Source organism: Jaculus jaculus, chromosome 1, assembly GCF_020740685.1.
Source record: "Jaculus jaculus isolate mJacJac1 chromosome 1, mJacJac1.mat.Y.cur, whole genome shotgun sequence".
NCBI classification, from domain to species: Eukaryota; Metazoa; Chordata; class Mammalia; order Rodentia; family Dipodidae; genus Jaculus; species Jaculus jaculus.
In genome coordinates, this window is record NC_059102.1 from 178,825,585 (window position 1) to 178,837,895 (window position 12,311).

Genomic DNA, 12,311 nt, shown 5'->3' on the forward strand with positions numbered 1-12,311 from the left:
TGGAAACCAACTGCCCTCTAATTGGACTGGAGGCCCACTCCATGGGAGGGAATACATCCCTGATACTGAAAACATAAAACAGGGGTTATCATGAGTCCTAGGGGTGTAACATCTGCTGATGTCTGGAAAAATGCGTGTACTATGCTTATCAAACTGCCCAGTAAGCACTTCTCTTAATATTTACACCCTTATATTAATGCTACTCTCACTTTGGGTAGAGAATCTTCTCTTTTCAGATGGCAGTGACCTTGGGACAACTCAGAAGGTATCACAGTGCTGGAAAGAAGTGACTGGAATACTGAGTAACATCTCGATCACACCTTCCAAGGCTCAGGGTCTAAAGCGGAAGAGGTGGCGGAAAGAATGTCAAAGGAAGCCAAAGGAAGGGTAGGACTCCTTACAACGTGCTCCCTCCAGATATAAAATGCCTTGGATATCCATGACCTCATAGTGCCTGTCACTGCCTACACAAGACCATCATAAGAGGAGAAAAAGATGGGGAGGGGATATGATGGAGAATGGAATTTCAAAGGGGAAAGTTGGAGGAGGGAGGGAATTACCATGGGATTTTTTTTATAATCATGGAAAATGTTAATAAAAATTGAGAAAAAAAGTGTATTCTTGAGCAGGGCATGGTAGCACATGCCTTTAATCCCAGCATTTGGGAGGCAGAGGTAGGAGGACTGTCATGAGTCTGAGGGCACCCTGAGACTACATAGTGGATTTCAGGTCAGCCTGGGCTAGGGCAAGACTCCACCTCAAAAAACAAACAAACAAAAATAATAAAGTACAGCTGGAAAGATAACTTAGCCATTAAGGTGCTTGCCTGCAAAGCCAAAGGACCCAGATTTGATCTCATAGTGCCTACAAAAAGCCAGACACACGAGGTGGCATATGCATCTGAAGTTTGTTTGCAGTGACTAGAGGCTCTAGTGCGCCCATTCTCCCTCTCTCTCCTCTCTCTCTCTCTCTCTGTCTCTGTGCCTCTTTCACTATCTCTCAAATAAATAAATAAATAAATATTTTTTAAAATTTAAAATAGCAACAAAAAATCAAGATTTCTCTAAAAAATATTGAACACCCTTGAGTATAAAATAGCCATGTATGAAATTTAACTTTGGACCTCAAAAAAAGTTATAAATAAATCTATTTTGCAGATTAATATTCTGAGAAACATGCTTGATATAAATGACACATTTTTAAGTACTTTTAAAATTTATTTTATTAGAGACAGAAAGAAAGGGAGAGAGAGACAGAGGGAGAGTGAGAATAGGCATCTCAGGGCCTCTAGCCACTGCAAACAAACTCCAGACACATGCACCATCATGTGCATCTGGCTTACATGGGACGTGGAGAATTGAACCTGGGTCCTTAGGTTTTGTAGGCATGTGCCTTAACCAGTAAGCCATCTCTCCAGTCCCTACATGATACATTCTTAACATAAATTATAGTTCTTCTTTGAGAGTGTGGTGATTGTTTAGGATGGGGTTTCTGTGTATATTGCCCAAACTAGCTTGGAATGCTTGAAGTACCCCAGGCTGACTTCAAAGTTGCCATTCCTTTGCCTTTGCTTCCCATGCTTGTTCTTGCTTATTACAAGGTTTACTTAATGGTACTTGACCCTATAAGTATAATAATGGCAATCAACATTTATTAAGTTTCATGTATAAGATGCTCATTTGAGCCTTTTATGAGTGTTAATTCATTTCTTCCTCCTAACAGTCTGATGAGTTGGGGACTTTATCATATTCCCCTTTTATAGACAAGAAAAAGGAAGGTTCCAAAATGTAATGGAAAAGGTTAAAGGGGTAGTAAATTGAAGACAAACTCTGAACCCAGGCCTTTGGTCTGCACTGCACAAAACTGACACCCTTAAAAAGTTATATTAAAGCTGGGTGTGGTGGCACACACATTTAATCTCACCACTCGGGAAGCAGAAGTAGGAGGATCGCCAAGAGTTCGAGGCCACGCTGTTGCAGTCAGGTTTGCATTACTGGCAGAAATCTCCTGACCAAAAGCAGTTGGGGGAGGGGGGGTATTTTGGTTTACAGACTCAAGGGGAAGCTTCATAATGGCAGGGGAAAAATGATGGTATGAGCAGAGGGTGGACATCACTTCCTGGCCAACACTGGGTAGAGAATAGCAACAGCAGAGTGTGTCAAATACTGGCAAGGGGAAACTGGCTATAACACTAATAAGCCTGCCCGAATAAAATACTGCCTCCAGGAGGTGTTAATTCCCAAGTCTCCATCAGCTGGGAACCTAGAATTCAGAACACCTAAGTTTATGGGAGACACCTGAATCAAACCACCATATTTCACCTCTGGCCCCCATAAACTGATAACCATACATGATATAAAGGGCAATGCATTCATCTAACTTTAAAAGTCTCCATAGTTTTTACGAATCCAAATGATATTTAAACATCCAATATGCCAAGGTCTTTTAACTGAGTCATAATACCAAAAACTCCCCCCTCCAAAACCTCACAATGACACAGCATAAACATACATACTGCAAAAATGGCATTGACTCTGAGACTACATAGTGAATTCCAGGTCAGCCTAAACTAGAGCAAAACCCAACCTCGAAAACTAAAAAATAAAAAAAAAATTAAAAATTTAAAAACATGGCATTGGGCATAGCAAAGAAATATTCAACCAAGATTTTTTTTTTTTTTTGCCATTTACCTCATTTTATTATTTATTTTTTTTTAATTTTTTATTTATTTATTTGAGAGCGACAGACACAGAGAGAAAGACAGATAGAGGGAGAGAGAGAGAATGGGCGTGCCAGGGCTTTCTGCCTCTGCAAACAAACTCCAGACGCGTGCGCCCCCTTGTGCATCTGGCTAACGTGGGACCTGGGGAACCGAGCCTCGAACTGGGGTCCTTAGGCTTCACAGGCAAGCGCTTAACCGGTAAGCCATCTCTCCAGCCCTCATTTTATTATTTAAAAGACCAGAAAAATCAAAGTACACTTTTATTCAATAAATATCATATGATCCATTCTTTTGCAGAAGGTGGCATCTATTATTTTATAATGATGATAGCAAAATATCGACCAAATAATCAGTTATCACACAGTTTCCATCACAGCAGCTATTTTCTTGAACTGTCTATAGAAATTCTGAAATTGTGGAATTGTCATTTCAATGAATTTGTTGTTATTTGACCAGACTGATCTCCCACTTTGAGCATCACAGCCACATAAGGATACTTCAGTGATCTGCAACTGTCCGAGCTCACAGCCATACCCAACTTCCACTGAAAATCTACAAGATGGCTGGTGACCTGGGACTTAGCATCCAGCACCGGCTCATGGCACTCAGACGCCTGCTCCATCGCAACACCGCACAGCCACCACAGCGCACTCGGGCAGAAGCCCAATACAAGATTTAAACAGGGCAAACACCAAACTCTAGAGCACCAAGTCCATCAGCTCTAGTCAGTGACAAATCTGCAACTCCAGTAATTCCTACCAGCAACAAGTCTCTGTAGTTCCAAGTCTGCCCCTCCAGCTACAGACATGCTGAATATTAAAAGGAATACATCCATGGGGCTGGAGAAATGACTTAGAGGTTAAGGGATTTGCCTGCAAAGTCAAAGGACCCAGGTTTGATTCCCCAGGACCCACGTAAGCCAGATGCACAAGGGGCACATGCATCTGGAGTTCATTTGCAGTGGCGTGCCCTCCCCTTCTAGCTCACTTTCTCTCTCTCTCTCTCTCTCTGATTGCAAATAAATAAAAATAAAAATAAAGGAATACGTCTAAATCCTACAGTTCTTTGGAAACAAAACGAAACACAAGTTAAGTTTTCCTAGAGACTTCATTGAAAGTCATTACAAATATCTTGGCTGTCTGTGGTGGCAGTTTGGGCTATACAGCAAGACTGCCTCAAATTTATTCTTTGAGTGGATATATGTATATACTGGTGTGTGTGCATGCAGAGGCCAGAGAACTTTGAGTGCCATTCTCTACTGCTCATCCATGACTTTCTGGAGATGGGATTGCTCCCTCAACCTGAAGCTGTGGTTTTTGGTCAGTGAGCCCAGTTTCCACCCCACTGCGGATTAGGGTTACAGATGTGCATGGCCACATTCAGTTTATGTGGGTTCTGGGGAGACGAATTCAAGTTGTCCTAGGCACTCCTAGGTCCTCATGCATAGGTGGATGCACTCTTAACCACAGAGCCATCAGCCCCATTTTTTTTTTTAATTTTTCATTTATTTATTTGAGAGCGACAGACACAGAGAGAAAGACAGATAGAGGGAGAGAGAGAGAATGGGCGCGCCAGGGCTTCCAGCCTCTGCAAACGAACTCCAGACACGTGCGCCCCCTTGTGCATCTGGCTAACGTGGGACCTGGGGAACCGAGCCTCGAACTGGGGTCCTTAGGCTTCACAGGCAAGCGCTTAACTGCTAAGCCATCTCTCCAGCCCCCCATTTTTATTAAAACGTTTTTCCTCTACTTTTATAGGGAATTTGATATCCATAAAGATTATTTAATAAATACTATTGATCATAAGTAATTTTATTTATTGATTTGAGAAAGAGGCAGATAGAGAAAGAAAGAGAATGGGCACACCAGGGCCTCCAGCCACTGCAAATGAACTCCTGATGCGTGCACCACCTTCTGCATCTGCTTAACGTGGGTCCTGGGGAGTCGACCCTCGAAACAGGGTCCTTAGGCTTCACAGGCAAGCACTTAACCGCTAAGCCATCTCTCTAGCCCCAACCATAAGTAATTTTAAACTGAGACTTAAATTCTAATAGCAAGTGAAATTTCATTGACTCTTAAGAGATGTTAGCCACAAATTTACAAAGGCCTTGCAAGTTACATTCCTGAAATTTTTCTTCCCTACATTAAAAATTTCTAAAACTGCCAGGTGTGGTGGAGCATGCCTTTAATACCAGCACTTGGGAGGCAGAGGTAGGAGGATCACTGTGAGTTTAAGGCTACCCTGAGACTACATAGTGAATTCCAGAAGAGCCTGAGCTAGAGTGAAACCTTACCTCAAAAACAACAACAAAAAAAAAAAAAATTCTAAAACTCTTCCTTCAATATCAAAGCTCAGATACTTGGACCATAATGCACAGATTAAGTAAATTAGAGATCTGTCTGTTACCTACAAAGTTATACAAGAGATTCCAGTTCAAACTGATTGAACATAAACTAGACTTAAAGTGCTATATTAAAGAAAAAAAATACAGTTCACTGGGGCAGTTACAAAAAATGTTCTACTTAGAAGACATGGCATTATAAGAAAGAAAGACATATTTAGGACCATCATTCTACAATTGTTCAATTTTGCTTTTTTCATTTTAAGAATATTGTCTTTTTCAGAGAATGACAGGTATCTGGTCACACTTAAATCATGTGTCCACACTTGACCAGAGGTCTCACTCATTTGTTAAGTTTGAACATTTTCTCAGTTCTCCTTGTAAGCCATCTCATTTATATTAGTGCTTATATTAGTGCTTAAGGACTACATAGGCTTGTTTTAAATGTTTTTTTTGTTTTTGTTTTTTTGAGATAGGGTCTCACTCTAGCCCAGGATGACTGTGGTGGTTTGATTCAGGTGTCCCCCATAAACTTAGGTGTTGTGAATGCTAGCTCCCCAGCTGATGGAAATTTGGGAAGTAATGCCTCCTGGAGGGAGTGTATTGTTGGGAGCAGGCTTAAGGGCTTTATAGCCAGTTTCCTCATGCCAGTGTTTGGCACACCCTCCTGTTGCTGTGGTCCACCTTATGTTGACCAGGTGGTGATGTCTACCCTCTGCTCATGCCATCATTTTCCATTACCATCGCGGAGCTTCCCCTTGAGCCTGTAAGCCAAAATAAATCTCTTTTTCCCAGAAGCTGCTCTTGGTTGGGTGATTTCTACCAGCAATGCAAACCGGACTGCAACAATGACCTAGAATCCATTCTGTAGATCTAGGCTGGCCTCAAATTCATGCTGATCCTACCACCTCAGCCTCCTAAACATTGGGATTAAAGGCATATGCTACCATGCCTGGTTTATCTTAAACTTTATTTTTTTTAATTTTTATTTATTTATTTGAGAGCGACAGACACAGAGAGAAAGACAGATAGAGGGAGAGAGAGAGAATGGGCGTGCCAGGGCTTCCAGCCTCTGCAAACGAACTCTAGATGCATGTGCCCCCTTGTGCATCTGGCTAACGTGGGACCTGGGGAACCGAGCCTCGAACCGGGGTCCTTAGGCTTAGCCATCTCTCCAGCCCAAACATTTTATTTTTTAAAAAATATTTTTATTTATTTACTTAAGAGCAGCAGGCAGAGAGAGAGAGAGAGAATGAGCACGCCAGGGCCTCCAGCAACTGCACAAGAACTCCAGATGCGTGCGCACACTGTCCATCTGGCTAACATGGGTCCTGGGGAATCGAGCCTTGAACCGGGGTCCTTGGGCTTCACAGGCAAGTGCTTAACTGCTAAGCCATCTCTCCAACCCTATTTTAAACATTTTAAATACTGGAAATAAATTGCAGAATTTCCTAAGAGTAGAGGTATGTTGGTTATGGATCAAAGTGTGGTCAGGTGAAAAGCAATATTAATAATACAAATGCAATCCACAACAAGAAAAATAATTTTTCTCCATGAAAAGTCTAGCCATTCCGGAGGGATGTATCATTTCCAAGTCCAATGGAAGGAATGGGAATAACTTACCAATTTTGTTTCTACTATGTGCCTTTAAGCTACCGTACTTCAAAACAGAAGAACACTTGCAGAATGTCATACTGAGTAACAGTACTGAAGTTAATTATTACAGGCTCTTAAACTCTGTATTAAATGGTTGCATCTTAATTATTTATACCGATCATTGGTCCAATAACAAAAACAGAGAACAGCATCCGGAAAAGTATCTCATCCACTGTGCAGAGATAAACGGCTTAACCATTCTTCCCACTATTTCTGAAGGCAAGTCCTTGTTTATAGTGAAATCTGATGAAAATTCAAGTGACACTTTTTCCAGGTTACTGAATGAAAAGGATGCTGAAGGCCATCACTATGACATAAGGACTTTTTCGTTCACCAATTCTGGCACATTTCCAAAATATTCCCAACAACCCAGTTTGATTTCTGTCCAGGATGCTGGGTGCCAAGGATCAGATATAAGCAGCAAAATGACGATCAACAGACTCTGAAAATTGAAAATGGCAGACATAGTGAGGCCGACTGAGCCCCAGCCACATCACCCTTCTGGGCCCGCAGTGGAGCCCTTGAACCGAAAAGATCTTTTATATTAACAGTTAATTATAAAACACACTAAGCCATTACTTCTGAGTATCCAAACCTCCAAAGGTATGCTATGCTGCTAGTCATACACACACACAGTTACAGAAAGACTTGCCAGAAGAAAAAAAAGCATCGCATGTATGTTAACATCACCTGTGACAACCAGAACACAAGAGGTGACTAAAGATCTCTATGTAAAGTAGAAAATAAAAACCAAAGTCTACTTCACTCAGCTAAAAGAGATATTGTACAAGTTAATAGCTGTGCAGGCAGAGAGGGAAAGCCCTGACATTCAAACTGTGTCTAGTCAACCACTAATCCTTCCTTCTCTTCTCCTTCCTTAAAGCTGGTTTGCTTTTTGTTTTGTTTTTATAGTTTTAGAATATAATTTAAGACTAAGGATTTACATTCTATTGCATCAGTATTTCCAGACTCAACTTATTTTTTTTTTAAATTTTTTGAGAAGCCAAGAGAGAGAGAGGGAGAGAAAATGGGCATGCCAGGGCCTCTAGCCAATGCAAAGGAACTCAGATGCATGTGCCACCTTGTGCATCTGGCTTTATGTGGGTACTAGGGAATTAAGCCTGGGTCCTTTGGCTTTGCAAGCAAGGACCTTAACCACTAAGCCATCTCTCCAGCCCACCAGACTCAATTTTAGCATGCAGAACCAGCATGTTGGAGTCCTACAGTCTCAAGCGCCTGAACTATAGGGAAGATTTCAAAGATTCAAATTTAGAGCACTTAGCTAGCTGATCATAACAAAATGTACTGCCTGAATACCAGAGAAATCTGAAGTAGCACTTATGTTTCCCACAGTTACAATCTAAGGGACATATGAAAAACCCAAGAATAATTGTCATGACAATAACTTTGTAAAAATAGTCATTGAGCAATGCAATAATCAAAACAGCTCCATAAATTCACAAAGCTGTTTTCCAGAAAGAACCATATGTTTAAAAATAAAACCTGTAAATCAACAATCATGTGCCACTTACAGTGCTAGATCAGGTAAGGAAAGAGTAAAGTTGCAGGCTGAAAATTAATTGTGCTACATAGTCATCAAAAGTTGTGGCAATTTAGGCCAGGTATGGTGGCCCGTGCCTTTAGTCCCAGGCCTCAGGAGGCAGAGGTAGGAGGAGCACTGTGAGTTCCAGGACAGCTGGAACTACACAGCAAGTTCTTAGTCAGCCTGGGCTAGAGTAAGACTCTACCAACAAAAAAAAAAAAAAGTTAAGCAATTTATGAGTAAGACCCTATCTCGAAACACACACACACACACACACACACACACACACACACACTTTGGATTACTTGCTTACTTCAGAAAAAGAGAGCGAGACAGAGACATGGACAGATAGAGGGAGCCCCCAGCTATTGCAAATGAACTCCAGACACATGCACCACCTTGTGCATCAGGCTTATGTGGGTATTAGGGAATCAAACCTGGGTCCTTAGGCTTTGCAGCCAAGCACCTTAACTGCTAAACCATCTTTACAGCCCCCTTACCAATAATTTTTTATTCAATACTATTAATGACCAATCCTTTCCTGCCAGGCCCAGTTCAAGTACCATAATCTCCTTTGAAGTGTTCCCTGGTTCTCTTCCAACTAGGAGCAATCTTTTCTTTTTCTGAACTCTCTAAACACCTCTTTTAAATATTTCTATGGTATTTTCTCCTTGACATAGACTTACTTCTGTGATTCATATGCCACCTTCTTGTTAGACATCTTGTTCTTAAACACAAACAGGTACCATGACTCATTGAGCTTTTATTCCCAATAGCACTTAGAACCATTCAGTATCTTCCACATCATAGTCATTCAAGTATTTACTGAATGACTGAGTACATAGCTGCATCCACTATTTGCAAACTGTAGTGCTAGTCTTTATTCTGCATAGCCACTGCAAGCCTGTGCCTCCCAGGTGGGAAACACCAAGTACCAAAACACTTTCTACTATATTAGGGTTCTTGCAAGAAGGCACTTTTGTCCTGTTCTCAACCACTCTTTCTGTTGCCTTTTTCCTGTCCCCTCTCTATTCCAATGAGAAGGCACTTGTTCCTTCTATTGTTACTAAGAGCCTCATTATGTTCAAGGTAAAGTGAAAAAAAAATGCATTGATGCAATTACCAGTTCCGCACAAATTTGAGGACTACTTGTCATTTCAACATCCAGGACTTGAATAAAAGAAAGTCCAAATTCTTTTCACTCCTAAGAACTATTTCTTTTTCAAAATGGAAGCACACAGCACAGGAAGCAGTCCTCAGTAAGCCACCGTTCATAAACAGCTTTGCTGAAAGCATAACAAAGGTTCTGTTGTGCTCTTGCATGGCAGGGCCAGTAAGCAGCAGGAGCAGATGAACTCTTTAAGAAACAAAGGTTCTGTCTTCATGCAAATGTTTGCATTAATAAAAAATGAAGAAAAAGATATAGAAAATGCAGGCTAGCTGGACATAATAGGTCTCTAAATGGAAGGTTTTTCACATTTTCCAGGCGGAGTCAGCAGGTCTTTTAAAAACTTTGTCATTCTGAACATTTCACACACATCAGAAGAAAGACATGCAAGCAACAAAAGCAAATCAAAGGACATCCCGCTGCTCTGCTGGCGCCTCCCTCATCCATGCCTGGTTTGTCATTTTCTGTTAACCCTAGTGCTGGCTGCTGCTTTGTTGAGGAATGGAGTCTCAAACCCAAGTGGCAGTACATGCCCAGCCAGCTGGCCCAGGCACTGATAACATTACAATGCAAACCATGTACTACCACTCAGGGACACGTGCTGCCAGGCAACAAGTGCAACGTGTGATTTTTATACACTCGGTTTGCAAATCTGCATGGGAAAGAGCCTCTAACAAGCCACTTAATGAGATGTGGTCTTCTTGAGTGTGAGCATCACTGAGTAGTTCTCTGAAGATGGATTTGAGAGGATCAGTCCTTCAAAGGAAAATATACAGTAAGGGCCTTAAAATAAACACAGATAATACGGGGGAAAGGGTAGGGTACTTCGTGTCAAAACAATGCACTGTGTGCTCAGCCTACGTGGTTTCATTTAATCCTCACAACCACAGTGTGCAGACACTTAGCCCATTTTACAGCTGAGGAAATTGAGGCTTAAGGAGGTTATATAACTTACCAAAGGTCACAAAGATAATAATGGCAAGCCAAAGCTCAAAACTATATGGGGGACTTAAAAAAACAAAAACAACAACAAAAAAAAAAACACAGGACAAGCTGGGCATGGTGGCACACACCTTTAATCCCAGCATTCAGAAGGCAGAGGTAGGTGAATGATTGTGAGTTCAAGGCCACCCTGAGACTGCAAGTCAACCTGGGCTACAGTGAGACCCTACCTGGAAAAACAAACAACCCTATATGGTGGCAAACTCCTCTCTATTCTATACATCTATCTTTCTTCCTTTCTCCCTTTCTTTCTTTCTTTGTTTCTTTCTTACTTTCATTCACTCATTCATTCTTTTTTTTACTTTTTCTTGAACGTAATGAGGATCAGACCCAGAGCCTTGTGTATTTTAGGCAGACATACTATCACTGAACTATACATCCAGCCTAACCCCTTTCTTATTTTGATTGAAACTTAGTGATAGGGATTGAGGGTGTCTTTGAGAGTGATAGAGCTTTTCTCAGCTCTTGGTTGGGCTGTAACTCAGGAGTTAGGGTGCCACATTCTCACCACCACACAAAACTTCCACTGAGTCAGGGGCCTCAGGTTTTGGTCTCATAAATTGCAACAGATGAAATTCAGACCATAGAAGGTGAAGTTTAGAAAGATTTTCTTTAAAAAAAAAAAAAAGCTGGAGAGATTGCTTAGTGGTTAAGGTATTTGCCTGCAAAGCTGAAGGATCCCAGTTTGACTCTCCAGGACCCACATAAGTGAAATGCACAAGGGAGCACATGCATCTGGAGTTTTTCTGCAGTGGCTGGTGACCCTGGCGTGCCCATTCTCTCTCCCTCTGTCTGGCTCTTTCTCTCTCTCTCAAATAAATAAATTAAATTAAATTTTAAAAAAATTTAAAAAGCCACACTACATGCAGTTCAATGGGAGAGAGAGAATTCACCAGTGAAGATACTCAACAGTGGACTCTGCAAGCCTTATATTTGGCCAGCCAGGCCAAATGAGCCAATGGGTGCAATAGTGGCATGTCTGTTGTGGGAGAAACCAACTGCCTTCTTTTTATTTTTAATTATTTTTATTATATTTTATTTGAGAGCGACAGACACAGAGAGAAAGACAGATAGAGGAAGAGAGAGAGAACGGGCGCGCCAGGGCTTCCAGCCTCTGCAAACGAACTCCAGACATGTGCACCCCCTTGTGCATCTGGCTAACGTGGGACCTGGGGAACCGAGCCTCGAGCCGGGGTCCTAGGCTTCACAGGCAAGCGCTTAACCACTAAGCCATCTCTCCAGCCCCCAACTGCCTTCTAATTTGACTAGAGGCCCACTCCATGGGAGGAAATATATCCCTGACACTGAAAACCTACAACAGGGGTAGTCATGAGCTCTAGGGGTATAACGTCTGCTGGTGTCTGGCTAAATATATGTACTATGCTCACCAAACATACCAGTAAGCACCTCTCTTAATGTTCATACCCTTTTATTAATGCTACTCTCACTTTTGGTTACAGAAGCTTCTCTTTTCAGATGGCAGTGATCTTGGGATGACTCAGAAGACACCATGGTGCTGAGAAGTGACAGAGGAGTGCTCAGCACTGCAATATCTCTACCACACCTTCCAAGGCTCAGGGTCCATTGTAGAAGAGGTGGCAGAAAGAATGTAAGAGCCAAAGGAAGGGTAGTACTCCTGACAATGTGCTCCTCCAGACACAAAATGGTCTGAATATCCATGACCTCGCAGTACCTGACACTACCTACACAAGGCCATCATAATAGGTAGAAAAGATCATGACATCAAAATAAAAGACTGAGCCAAGTGTGGTGGTGCACACCTTTAATCCCAGCACTCAGGAGGCAGAGGTAGGAGGATTGCCATGAGTTCGAGGCTACCCTGAGACTACATAGTGAATTCTAGGTCAGCCTAAGCTAG

General features: G+C 41.8%; 1 protein-coding gene and 2 pseudogenes across 1 annotated transcript in view; all 3 read right to left on the minus strand.

The window, feature by feature from the left end:
• Positions 1–12,311, minus strand: part of C1H11orf49 (chromosome 1 C11orf49 homolog) — a 270,359-nt gene that overhangs the window by 228,592 nt on the left and 29,456 nt on the right. The window lies entirely within an intron of this gene.
• Positions 3,079–3,344, minus strand: LOC101612463 (annotated as a pseudogene).
• On the minus strand, positions 6,995–7,185 carry LOC123460139 (annotated as a pseudogene).